The sequence below is a fragment of the Sus scrofa genome, chromosome 12 (genome assembly GCF_000003025.6).
Source record: "Sus scrofa isolate TJ Tabasco breed Duroc chromosome 12, Sscrofa11.1, whole genome shotgun sequence".
NCBI lineage: Eukaryota > Metazoa > Chordata > Mammalia > Artiodactyla > Suidae > Sus > Sus scrofa.
In genome coordinates this window covers 19,491,041-19,502,702 of record NC_010454.4, presented here as the reverse complement: position 1 = coordinate 19,502,702, position 11,662 = coordinate 19,491,041, and the positions used below count along the sequence as shown (strand labels likewise).

General features: G+C 50.7%; 1 long non-coding RNA gene and 1 pseudogene across 1 annotated transcript; one reads left to right on the top strand and one right to left on the bottom strand.

The window, feature by feature from the left end:
• On the bottom strand, positions 1,676-5,234 carry LOC100737636 (annotated as a pseudogene).
• On the top strand, positions 6,640-11,045 carry LOC110255997. The gene is made up of 2 exons (XR_002337099.1): positions 6,640-8,529; positions 10,851-11,045. It is a non-coding gene; the product is annotated as an uncharacterized LOC110255997 (long non-coding RNA).

Sequence of the window (11,662 nt, the reverse complement as noted above, 5' to 3'; positions counted from 1 at the left end):
GACCACACATCCGGCCTCTGGTCCCAGCTTGTCCTCATGGGGCTCTCAGGGGTTGCCACCCAGGGAACTCTGATGGAGTGGATGGGTCCCGAACTTGGGCTGCCGGGTGGGGGGAGGTGAGGATGGAGGGAGACAGGGAGTTAGAAACTGCCATATGATTTTTAAAAAACGAATTTTAATTGGGGACTAATTTCAGATTTATGGAAAATTGGCAGTGATAGTACCAAGTTCCCATACAGCCTTTAGCCCATTTTCCCCTCATGTTAACATCTTATATAACCAAGGTACTTTCGTCAAAACTGAGAGATGACCTCTAGTACTTAAAACTCCCGGCTTTATTCGTATTTTGCCGGTTTTCCCATCAATGTCCTTTTTCTGTTCCAAGATCTAATCCTGGATTCACATTGCCTTTAGCCCACGTGACTTGGAAGATGGCGTTTTATTTCAAAATTTGTGCAATTGTAGCTTTCTTCTTCATAATTGATCTGGGTTGATTTTTTTTTTTTTTTTCTGTTTCGGCCATACCCACGGCATAGGGCAGTTCCCAGGTCAGAGTTTGATCTATGCCCTAGCTGCAGCATTGCCAAGTCCTTAATCCACTGTGCCCCAGTGGGAACTCTGATCTGGGTTGATTTCACGCGAGAACAAATCTTCTCCTGACCAACACTTCCCGTAAATGATTGTCACCATGTTTGTTTCTCGAGGCTTCTCTGGCTGTTTTGCACCCTGCCGTGGCCTGTGGGGAGTGAATCACCATCCCAAGTGGACAGTCTCAGGGCGCCTTCTGGATTCACAAAATCTGCTGACTGCAGGTCTGATGTGAATAAGAAACAGGGATCTTTGGGCTGGTCTGCGGCTGGGGACAGCAGAGGGGCAGTGAGACAGGATGGGGAGATCTGGGGAGAAGTGGAATATTGGGGTGGTAGCCCAGGGTCTCCTGAGAGGCAGGGACACCGAGTTCAAGCTGGGAGGAGAATTGTCCTGGGTTCCCCTGGTTCATCGGTCCTCAGCCTTTGTCTTCCTCTCGCTTCTGTCTTTTCCTGTGTGTGTCTCTATTTGCAGCATCACAGTTGGTCTTGATTTTGCTTGCCTTCCTGGTCAACTGGAATAGTTAAAATTTCAGCTAAACTCCCGGATGTTGGAGTTCCTATTGTGGCTCAGGGGTAGCAAACCTGACTAGTATCCATGAAGATTTGGGTTCGATCCCTGGCCTCACTCAGCGGGTTAAGGATCCAGCATTGCCCTGAGCTGCGGTGTAGGTGGCAGACATGGCTCGGATCCCACATAGCTGTGGCTGTGGCGTAGGCCTGCAGCTGCAGCTCTGATTCGACCCTAGCCTGGGAACCTCCATATGCCGTGGGTGCGGCCCTAAAACAAACAAACAAACAAATAAATAAAATGTTCCCGGAGGTTCTGGTAATAGCGGAGGTGAGCATTACTCCCATTTTATTGTTGTTGTTGTTATTGTTTTTTTAGGGCCACACCCATGGCATATGGAGGTTCCCAGGCTAGGGGTCGAATCAGAGCTGTAGCTGCTGGTCTACACCACAGCCACAGCAACTCGGGATCCGAGCTGCGTCTGCACCCACACCACAGCTCACGGCAGTGCCAGATCCTTAACCCACTGAGCGAGGCCAGGGATGGAACCCACATCCTCATGGATACTAGTCAGGCTCATTACCACGGAGCCACGATGGGAATTCCCTCTCCCATTTTAAGAAAGACAGTCTCTTCCTCTGCAGCGAAGGCTTTGGAGGCCCAAAGGCTTGGGGGAGAAAGAGCTCAGGGGGGGGAGAGGGGGGCGATGGGTCAGTGAAGGCCCCAGCTCTTAGGCCCCCTCCACAGACCCGCTTCCCTTCTGGTTCAGGTCTGATCACGGTCCGCTGATGTCATTTCCTCGCTTCTGGATTCGAAGTCTCTGTTCCAAGAGGTGGAGAGGATGGGGCTGTGGGAGGATGTGGGAGGTCAGGCATTTGGAGTTTGGTTTTGGAGCTCTGGCTGTTTTTGAAAGGATAGCCAGTGGCTTCTGGGAGAGCTCTCCGCAGGCTGTCTGTTTGGGTCAGGAGCTGGGCAGAGGCGTGGGGAGAAGGAGGGGGAGGCTGAGGACAGAGTGTCCCACCCCGGCTGGGTGGGCTTGAGGCCAGAGGTCCAGAGCATACCCTCAGGCTTCCACCCACGACTCCCAAGGCCTTGCATGTTTTGGCAGGAAGAGGCCTGCAGAAGGCCAGCGCCAAGTCAGTAGGCAGGAAAAGCCTGGGCATGGAGCTCCCCTGAGCCCCCAGACATCACTGCATTAAGGGGGCAAATGGTAACGAACCTGACTCGTATCCACGAGGATGTGAGTTCGAGACCTGGCCTCACTCTGTGGGTTAAGGATCTGGTGTTGCTGTGAGATGTGGTGTAGGTTGCAGATGTGGCTCCTGCGTTGCCTGTGGCTGGGGCAGAAAACAAAAGGGGGGGGCTTCTATGTGTGGGTGGGGGGAGCCAGAATATGTGTCATGGGAGTAAGTAGCATTCATCACCATCTTCTTTTTTTTTAACCAGCACTGTTCATTTTATTTTTCTCATGTAAAACCATGTGGTGGCCACAGCTGGAGCCTGAGTCCTCTGCGCGGAAACTCTGGCGCGTGTCTTCACAAGATAGTTAGTGGATTCCTGATAGGGAGACTTGGTGTACACTGTCTCTTTCCCAGAGATCAGGAGTAAGACAGCCGTTCGTCTTGGAAGTGGCATCAAAGGTGGCCTTGGCAAAGTTGCCCAAGGCAGCCGTGCAGGCACTGGCAGAGGTGTAGCAGTCGTCAATTCTTGCCATCATCCGTAGTTTCTTGGGCACAGGGGCTGAGACCATGCCAGTACCCCTGGGGGCAGGGAAGAGGCACACGGGCACAGAGCCACAGCGGCCAGTCACCTTGCAAGAGCCGGTATGGGGCTTGCGGATCTTGCTCCACCAGGAGCCTCGCCACACAGGGATGACGGAGAGTTTGGCTAGAGTGATGGCCCCCTGGATGGCCGTGGTTACTTCCTCAGAGCACTTGCCGCCCAAACCGACGTGTCCTTTGCAATCTCCAATGGCAACAAATGCCTTGAACCTGGTCCGATGACCAGCATGGGTCTGCTTCTGCACAGGCATGCTCTTCAGACCCTCATCCTTGAGGGATGCCCCCAGGAAAAAGTCAGTGATCTCAGATTCCTTGATGGGCAGAGAAAAGACATCTCTTCCAGAGATTTGATTTTCATGTCTTTGACCAGGTGGCCCAGGGTGGTGTCAGGGAGCCACTCCTTGTCCTCGGCTTTGCCCCCTCAGGCTCTGTGGCCTCCCATGTCAGGGTCCCTGGGGCCTCCGGGCCCTGGAGCAGCACCAGGGTCACCCGCCATGTGGTGTTTTCACGAAGAAGCCATCAGCATCTTCCTTATCATCCTTCTGCTACAAATCTACTTCCTGGTGTATATGTGATCATCTCAAAATTCCACACAAGGTGGTGGCTGCCTTGAGAGCCCTTCAGTGGTGGTTGGAAACCTCATCCCTTCCCACCCCAAGTCTTTCCCCCAGTTCAGACCATCTCAGTTGGTTTGGAAAGGAACATAGGTTTATTGTGCCAGATGGGTTTTGGGGGGCTTGCCTGCCCAGCTCTCATTCCAGCCTCTGTAGGAAATCCTGGGCTTACAGAATGGCAATGGCGTGGGTCCCTGAGTCTCTGCTTGCTCCTCCCAGTGATTGGAGCAGGGTGGGCCCCTGGCCTAAAGCCAGGTGACTGTAGACTGGCTACTGTCCCAAGGCCTGGCCCGAGCCAGGAGCTAAGCCGATCAACTCCCTGTCTTGCATCTTAGCTGAGAAACAGAAGCTGGACCTGGTGGCAACTGGGATAGTAGCTGGTGGGGATTCTGTGTCGTTGACGATGAAAAGCCAAAGCCTCTCGCAGACCAAAGTTAGAAGGGAGCTGGAGGAAGAGAGTTGGCAGAGAGAGAGAAGACAATGGCAGAGATGCCCAGAGGGAAACAGAGCACCCCCCGCCGCGGCCGCCCCAAGAAAGGGGCGAAATGCTGCCACCTTCTCTGCAGCTTTTCCATTTGCCTTCTGGTTCTAGACCTCTGACTATAAACATCCTTGTCACAAACTTCTCTTTCCTTGGGGTGACTTAAGTGATTGCTGTTCCTTGCAGATAAATGAGGCAGATCACAGTACAGGTCCATCCGTCCATGTCCACAGTACTGGGCATCTGGGAGCCCAGTGCCCTCCTTCCAGCATCCTTAAGATGGTGAGAGATCCTCTAAGGCTCCAAGCAGGACAAGGAATACATTCTCATGCATGATTTATATTATGCTTCTGGTGGCTTAAGGGTGATGCAGGTTTTGGGGTTCTGGTTGCGGAACTAAACACTGTGGGAAGATGAGGGTTGAACTTGAAAGAACCAGTTGAACAAGAGCCTCTGAGGTTGGGGGCTGAACCTGGCACCCCTGTGCAGCCTGAATGGGAGCTCACTTGTCTCTCCATTGTCTTTCCTCTTGATCCTAAAAATCCTACTCATCTCTCTCTTTACAAAACCTACTCACCTTCTCACTGCTTCCGGACTCCGCCTGTCCCACATGCACCATCTTCATTCCATTCCAGAGTCTCTTTTTTTTTCTTTTTTTTTTAATGCCGCATCTATGGCGTGTGGAAATTCCCAGACTAGGGGTGGAATTGGAGTTGTAGCCACCGGCCCACGCCACAGCCACGGCAATGCTGGATCTGAGCCCCGTCTCCGAACTATGCCACAGCTCTAGGCAAAGCCAGATCCTTAACCCACTCAGTGAGGCCAGGGATTGAACCCACATCCTCCATGATACCATTTTGGGATCTTAACCCCCTGAGCCCCAAGGGGAACTCCCATCCCAGTTTTTTTTTTTTTTTTTTTTTTTTTTTTTGTCTTTTTGTCTTTTTGTTGTTGTTGTTGCTATTTCTTGGGCCGCTCCCACGGCACATGGAGGTTCCCAGGCTAGGGGTTGAATCGGAGCTGTAGCCACAGGCCTACGCCAGAGCCACAGCAACGCGGGATCCGAGCCGCGTCTGCAACCTACACCACAGCTCACGGCAACGCCGGATCGTTAACCCACTGAGCAAGGGCAGGGACCGAACCCGCAACCTCATGGTTCCTAGTTGGATTCGTTAACCACTGCGCCACGACAGGAACTCCCCATCCCAGATTCTTAAGGGAGCCACCTGCTTCCTCACCTCCCATGGATTCCTCAACCATCTTCCCATCATTCCATGGGAATGGATGTGATATCCATGGGTTTAGTGTGGCTGCAGATTTTGGTTGATTATTTTTTTAAGTTTTCATATTTAGAATTTTAAAATTAAAGTATAGTTGATTTATAATTTTGTGGCAATTTCTGCTGTACAGCAAAGTGACCCAGCCATATATATATATTTTTTTTTTTTCACATTATCCTTCATCATGTTCCATCGTGAGTGACTAGATATGGTTCCCTGTGCTATAAGATAGGACCTTGTTTATCCACTTCAAATACAATAGTTTGCGTCTACTAACCCCAGACTCCCAGTCCATCCCACTCCCTCCCTTTCTCCCTCAGCAAGCACAGTCTATTCTCCAAATTCATGAGTTTGTTTCTCTTCTGTAGAAATGTTCATTTATGTAGATTAGATTCCAGATATAAATAATGTCATATGGTCTTTGTCTTTCTCTTTCTGACTTGCTTCACTTAGAATGAGAATCTTTAGTTGCATCCAGAGATTTTTGTTGATTTTGAAGGGCTCTTACTAGAGTCCTTGTCTTCTTGCCACTGTTTGGTTCTCGTCTTCGTGCCCTCACCACTCTCCTGCACGGAACCCTTTCTCGTCCTTTCGTCTATCAGCTTTTGGGCCCTTCCTCTTCCCTATCTCCTCGCTGGCCCCTGGTCTCCCTCATCTCTTTCCACTTTTAGTCTGCTAGCCTCTCATCTTCATTTCTCTTCTCCCTAAATCCTCCCTGTGGCTAAGCTCATCTGAGCCCATCTACTCTTGGCTTACACAGCAATATCTCCAGCCTAAACTTTCCCCTGAACCCGTTACATCTCATTTGGATATTTCATCTCAATATCTTCCATTCACTCAGAGTCAACACATCCAACACTGAGCACCTTCTCTGTTCCCCAGCTTGCCTCGCCTCCATATTCACCCTGCCAGCCCACCTTTTTTGGTTGTGCCCTTGGCATATGGAAGTTCCCAGGCTAGGAGCTGAATCTGAGTTGCAGCTGCAGTCTATGCCACAGCCACGGCAACATGGGATCTGAGCCACACCTTTGACTTACACTGCAGCTTGTGGCAATGCCAGATCCTTAATTTACTGAGTGAAGCCAGGGATCGAACCCCATCCTCATGGACACTGTGTCAGGTTCTTAACCTGAGGAGCCACAACGGGAACTCCCACATTTCCCTGTTTTTTATTTTTATTTTTATTTATTTATTTTTGTCTTTTTGCCTTTTCTAGGGCCATACCTGTGGCATATGGAGGTTCCCAGGCCAGGGGTCCAATCGGAGCTGTAGCCGCCAACCTATGCCAGAACCACAGCAACACCAGATCCGAGCCGTGTCTGCGACCTACACCACAGCTCATGGCAATGCCCGATCCTTAACCACTGTGTGAGGCCAGGGATTGAACCCGCAACCTCATGGTTCCTAGTCGGATTTGCTTCCACTGTGCTGCAGCAGGAACTCCTCCCTGTTTTATTTGCTGTTGCCACTATGCACATTTCTGCCTAAAACAGAAACCTGGAAATCAATGGAGACGCCTCCCTCTCCCTCGCCCTTCATGTCAACTTCGTCACCAAGTTGTGTAGCTTCTCTTCAGAAATCTCTTTAACGCCACCCCTGCTCTCCGTGCCTGCCCCTGCTGTCTTGGTTCATCATTTCTCCCTTGGATAATTGCTCCACATCCCAGCTGACGTTCTACCTCTAGATAATTCCAGCTTCAACCCCTCCTCTCTGTGGCTGCCAGCATTCTCTTTCTAAAAACAGATCAAGAATGCCATTTTCTGCCTAAAAGCTTCCAACGGTTTCCCATTGTCAATAGATCCAATTTTTTTATTGTAGCACACAGGGCCTGTCATGGTCTATGCCGAGTTGATCTTGCCCCCTGCCTCCCTCGCCGTTGCTCCTCTCACACACTTGGTCTGCCCTCCATGCCTCTTGCTGTTTCAACCATGCTGCCTTTGCTTGCGCTCTGCCTTCTCACATACAAGTCTGCCATGGTCTGTGTGCTTACATCCCCCCCCAGGAGTCACACTGAAATCCTGATCCCCAAACTGATGTCTTTAGAGGTGGAGCAGTTAGAAGCTGACTGGGTCATGAGGACAGAGCCATCATGATGAGATTAGTGGCCACAGGAGTTCCCGCTGTGGCACAACGGGGGGTCAGGGGCATCTCTGGAGCACCAGGACGCAGGTTTAATCCCCAGCCTGCACAGTGTGTTCCTGCAGCTTCAATGTAGGTTGAAACTGTGGCTTGGATCTGATCCCTGGCCTGGGAACTCCATATGCTGCCAAAAAAGAGGAAAAAAAAAAAAAAAGAGAATAAAATGAGATGCCAGAAAGCTCCCTCGCCCCCTTTGCCGTGGAGGGTCATGGTGAAAAGAGCTATTGATGAACCAGGAAGTGGGTCCTCACCAGAGACCGAATCTGCTGGCACTTTGGTGTTAGACTTCCCAGCCCCCCAGAACTGTGACAAATACATTTCTATTTATAAAGCCACCTACCTGTTATATTTTGGTTATAGCGGCCTGGGTAAACCAAGACAAGGTCCTTGTCCGAGAGTGCTGGTCCTTCTGTCTGGCGCGATTCTGCTTGGTTGGAATTCAAGGTCCTGCTCTGCAAAACCTCCCCCCACTGTCAGTTAAATCGTTGTCCTCCTAAATGCCCACCTTCTTTTGTCTTTAAAGAACACACATCACTTTATTTTGCAGCTATTTCTCTTCGTCTGCCTGCCTCGACTAGGTTGTAAGGACCTTGAGGCCAAGGATCACGTCCGATTCAACCAACGCCTGGCACCATCCGGCGTATATAGGTTTTCAGGGGACGTCTGTTATTGAAGGAAGAAATGAATGACTGAACAAATGAATGAGTGATTTTGGTCCATGTTTGGGCCTAGCCCTTTCTAATCTGTGGGTGTAAGCTGCCTTGGGGGTGGGGTGGGGAGCAGGGTGTTGGGAATACATTTCTCAGTGCTGTTTATCGCCATCTGCCTAGGATGGTGCGGGGTTGTTGGATGAGAGCGTGGGTGGATCAGATGTACAAAAGGTGCTGGGTTAGGACTGAGTTGGTTTTCTTGGAATTGAAAAGCCCCAGATAAGCATTCCTCTCTCCATTTTACAGATGAGGCAACTGAACTTAGAAAGCTTGCCATACTCTTCCCAGCTACACGGTAGCATCAGATTTTCCAAGCGACGGGACGCCAGGATCTGTGGAACCCCTTTGGTTTTGAGTTGCTGACCGACCGGCACGGAGCCCTCAGCGCACACGGGATGAGAGTGATCTCAAGCCGAATTCGTATGGGTGTGTTGTTCCCTGCAGGCCTGACGTTCTCCTTAGGGTGTCGACTCCAGGAAGGGGTTCTCTGTGACAGGCCCAGGTTTAGGGTGGGGTGAGTGGGCACTTGCTACTGGCCTAAAATATAACAAGGCACCAAAAAACTCAGAAATCAGAGAAATACAATTTAGGAGTTCCTGTTGTGGCACACCAGTTAATGAATCTGACTAGGAACCATGAGGTTGCGGGTTCGGTCCCTGCCTTGCTCAGTGGGTTAAGGATCCGGCGTTGCTGTGAGCTGTGGTAGGTCGCAGACTCGGCTTGGATCCCACGTTGCTGTGGCTGTGACTGTGGCTGGCAGCTATAGCTCTGATTAGACCCCTAGACTGGGAAGCTCCATATGCCTCGGGAGGGGCCCTAGAAAAGGCAAAAAGACCGAAAAAAAAAAAAAGAGAGAGAGAGAGAGAAATACAATTTAATACTATACACACACACACACACTATGTATGTTATTTATATAAATATATAATGTATATTATTATTATTTTAAATCAGTAAACTACAGCCCATGGGCTGGCTGCCTGCCTTTTCTTTTCCTTTTTATGGCCGTACCCATGGCACGTGGAAGTTCCCAGGCCAGGGATTGAATCTTTGCCGAAACTGAGGGAAATACCAGATCCTTAACCCACTGTGCTGGGCAGGGGATAGAACCTGAGCCTCCACAGCAGTGACCCAAGCCACTGCAGTTGAATTCTTTTTTTTTTTTTTTTTTTGTCTTTTTTGTTGTTGTTGTTGCTATTTCTTGGGCGCTCCCACGGCATATGGAGGTTCCCAGGCTAGGGGTTGAATCGGAGCTGTAGCCACCGGCCTACGCCAGAGCCACAGCAACGCGGGATCCGAGCCGCGTCTGCAACCTACACCACAGCTCACAGCAACGCCAGATCGTTAACCCACTTAGCAAGGGCAGGGACCGAACCCGCAACCTCATGGTTCCTAGTCAGATTCGTTAACCACTGCGCCACGACGGGAACTCCTGCAGTTGAATTCTTAACCCACTGTGCCATGGCGGAAACGCCTGCCTTCTTTTTAAAATAATGTTTTGTTGGCACGAGGACTGGGATTAGGGTGAGGTGGATGAGGCAGTGGCCTAAGTGCAAGGTTGGATCTTGTCTTTATTCTGCATTCATTTTGATTAAAAATACTGCATTAAAATTTTATCTATCTGGATTTCTGAGTTTGGGGGCACCCCCTTATATTTTGTGCCCCAGGCAAGTACTTCACTGATCTTCCAGGGTTTCCGCCGATATCCTGGAGACCCTGAGTCCCAAGACGGGCAGCTGTAGGTTGCAGCCAGCACTGCCGGGGCTCACTTCCTCTAGGTCCCCTGCTGTCCACGGTGCCCGTCAGCCTGTATGAAGGAGCTGCAGGTCTGGACATTTTCTGTCCTTTGCAAATTGTGGCATGAGGTTTTGCTTTGGATTTCTTAGGAAGTTAGGTCTCCCCCCTGCCCATTGGCATTTGTCGAACGAACAGCTCCCTTCTGCCAACCACTGGGGGTAACAGAATTGGGATTCTATTTTTTTTTTCCTTTCCTTTTTTGGCTACCCTTCCGCATATGGAGTTCCCAGGCCAGGGATTGAACCCAAGCCGGAGCTGTGACCTACACCACAGGTGTGCAATGCTGGGTCTTTAACCCACTGCACCGGGCCAGGGATGCTGCTGCAGGGTCAAAGTCATTCTCATTGCGCCATTGCAGGAACTCTGAGAACTGGGCTTCTAAATGCCTGCTAGACCTGCCCTCCCCTCTAGCCCCCTCTGCCCTGCCTTCTTTGCCCTGTCCTCTCTTTTGATTGGTCCCCTGCCTCTAGACTCACCCTTTGCACCCCAGCTTCCCCAGCAGCACCAGGGTCAAAGTACACATCTCACTTCAGTGATCCCCAGCTAAACTCTCCAGTGCCTTGGGAATAAGTCTCAACACAACAAGCCCCCTTCCTGAGCCAGCCTGGCCCCCGAATCCCACCAGACTCCTCAGGATGTGGCTACGTGTATGTTCCCTTCTTTCCTGCTTCTCTGCCTTTGCCCATATGGTTCCTTCCCCTTGGATGCTTGGTCCCCTGAACCAGCGCAAGGGTCTTCTCTTTCCTCTGCCCACCTCCCATTCATTCCTCTGCAACATGGTCATTTACTTACACGTGAACCCTGTCCCTGGGTCCAGCCCCACACCCTCAGTACAGGTCCTGGCACAAAACAGGCTCTGACCGCACCAACGAATGTGTGAGTGGAGCGGGCATCATCTTGTTTGCCACACAGCAAGATTTTGAGCAGAGCCCTCAAAACTTTCGTTCTAGAGCTCGGAGCATCCGATTTGGAAGTTAGGGGGTTCCTGGTGCCCCAGCAACAGGGAGGACGCATGAGAAGACACTTTGGAAGAGCTGGACCACTCCAGGGGAGGAAATGCAAATGAAATTGAATTAATTAGCCTTTGGATTGAACTCTGCTTCTTGAGTGTGCTAAGTCTGATTAAACAAACAACCAAAAAGATAGTCACTTAGCTACTTTTTTTTTTGTAAGAGAAAAGAGAGAGGAAAAAAAAAAAAAAAACAAAGATGCTGATTTAAGATGCGGCCCAGGGCTGGGGGCCCGGGGGAGACCTGGTGAAGGCTCCTGTTGTTCGGGGTCGGAGGTCACAGGAGCAGCCGCTGCCTGGGGATCAAGCTCAAGGTTCTGGAGTGATGGAAAAACCTGGCCTGACGCTTTTCCTCAGCGGACCCTTAACTCGCTAACAGGAGCCAGCTGAGCGAACACAAACAGAGGCGCTGTGGCGGCACAGATCCCAGCTTCCTCTGAAATTTCCAGGCCTCTTTTTTCCTGTCGGATTCCAGACAGATGAAATTTTCCTGGCCCCAGCCCTGTTCCTGGCAGCATCTCCCCTCTGAATCACCATAAATCAGGGCTGGGGGCGAGCAATGGGATTTTCCTGATTGACAAGCTGCTACCCTGGTAAAATGAGGGCTCCGTTTCCTAGGCTAAAAATAGCACTGGGGTACTGGCCTGAGCCCTCCCATCCCAAAGCCCTGTTGGTATTTGCTTTGGATTTTAAATATTCATATCTGTCTGTGATTATGATTTCATCGGGAAGGGCTCTGGACGTGCAGATGTG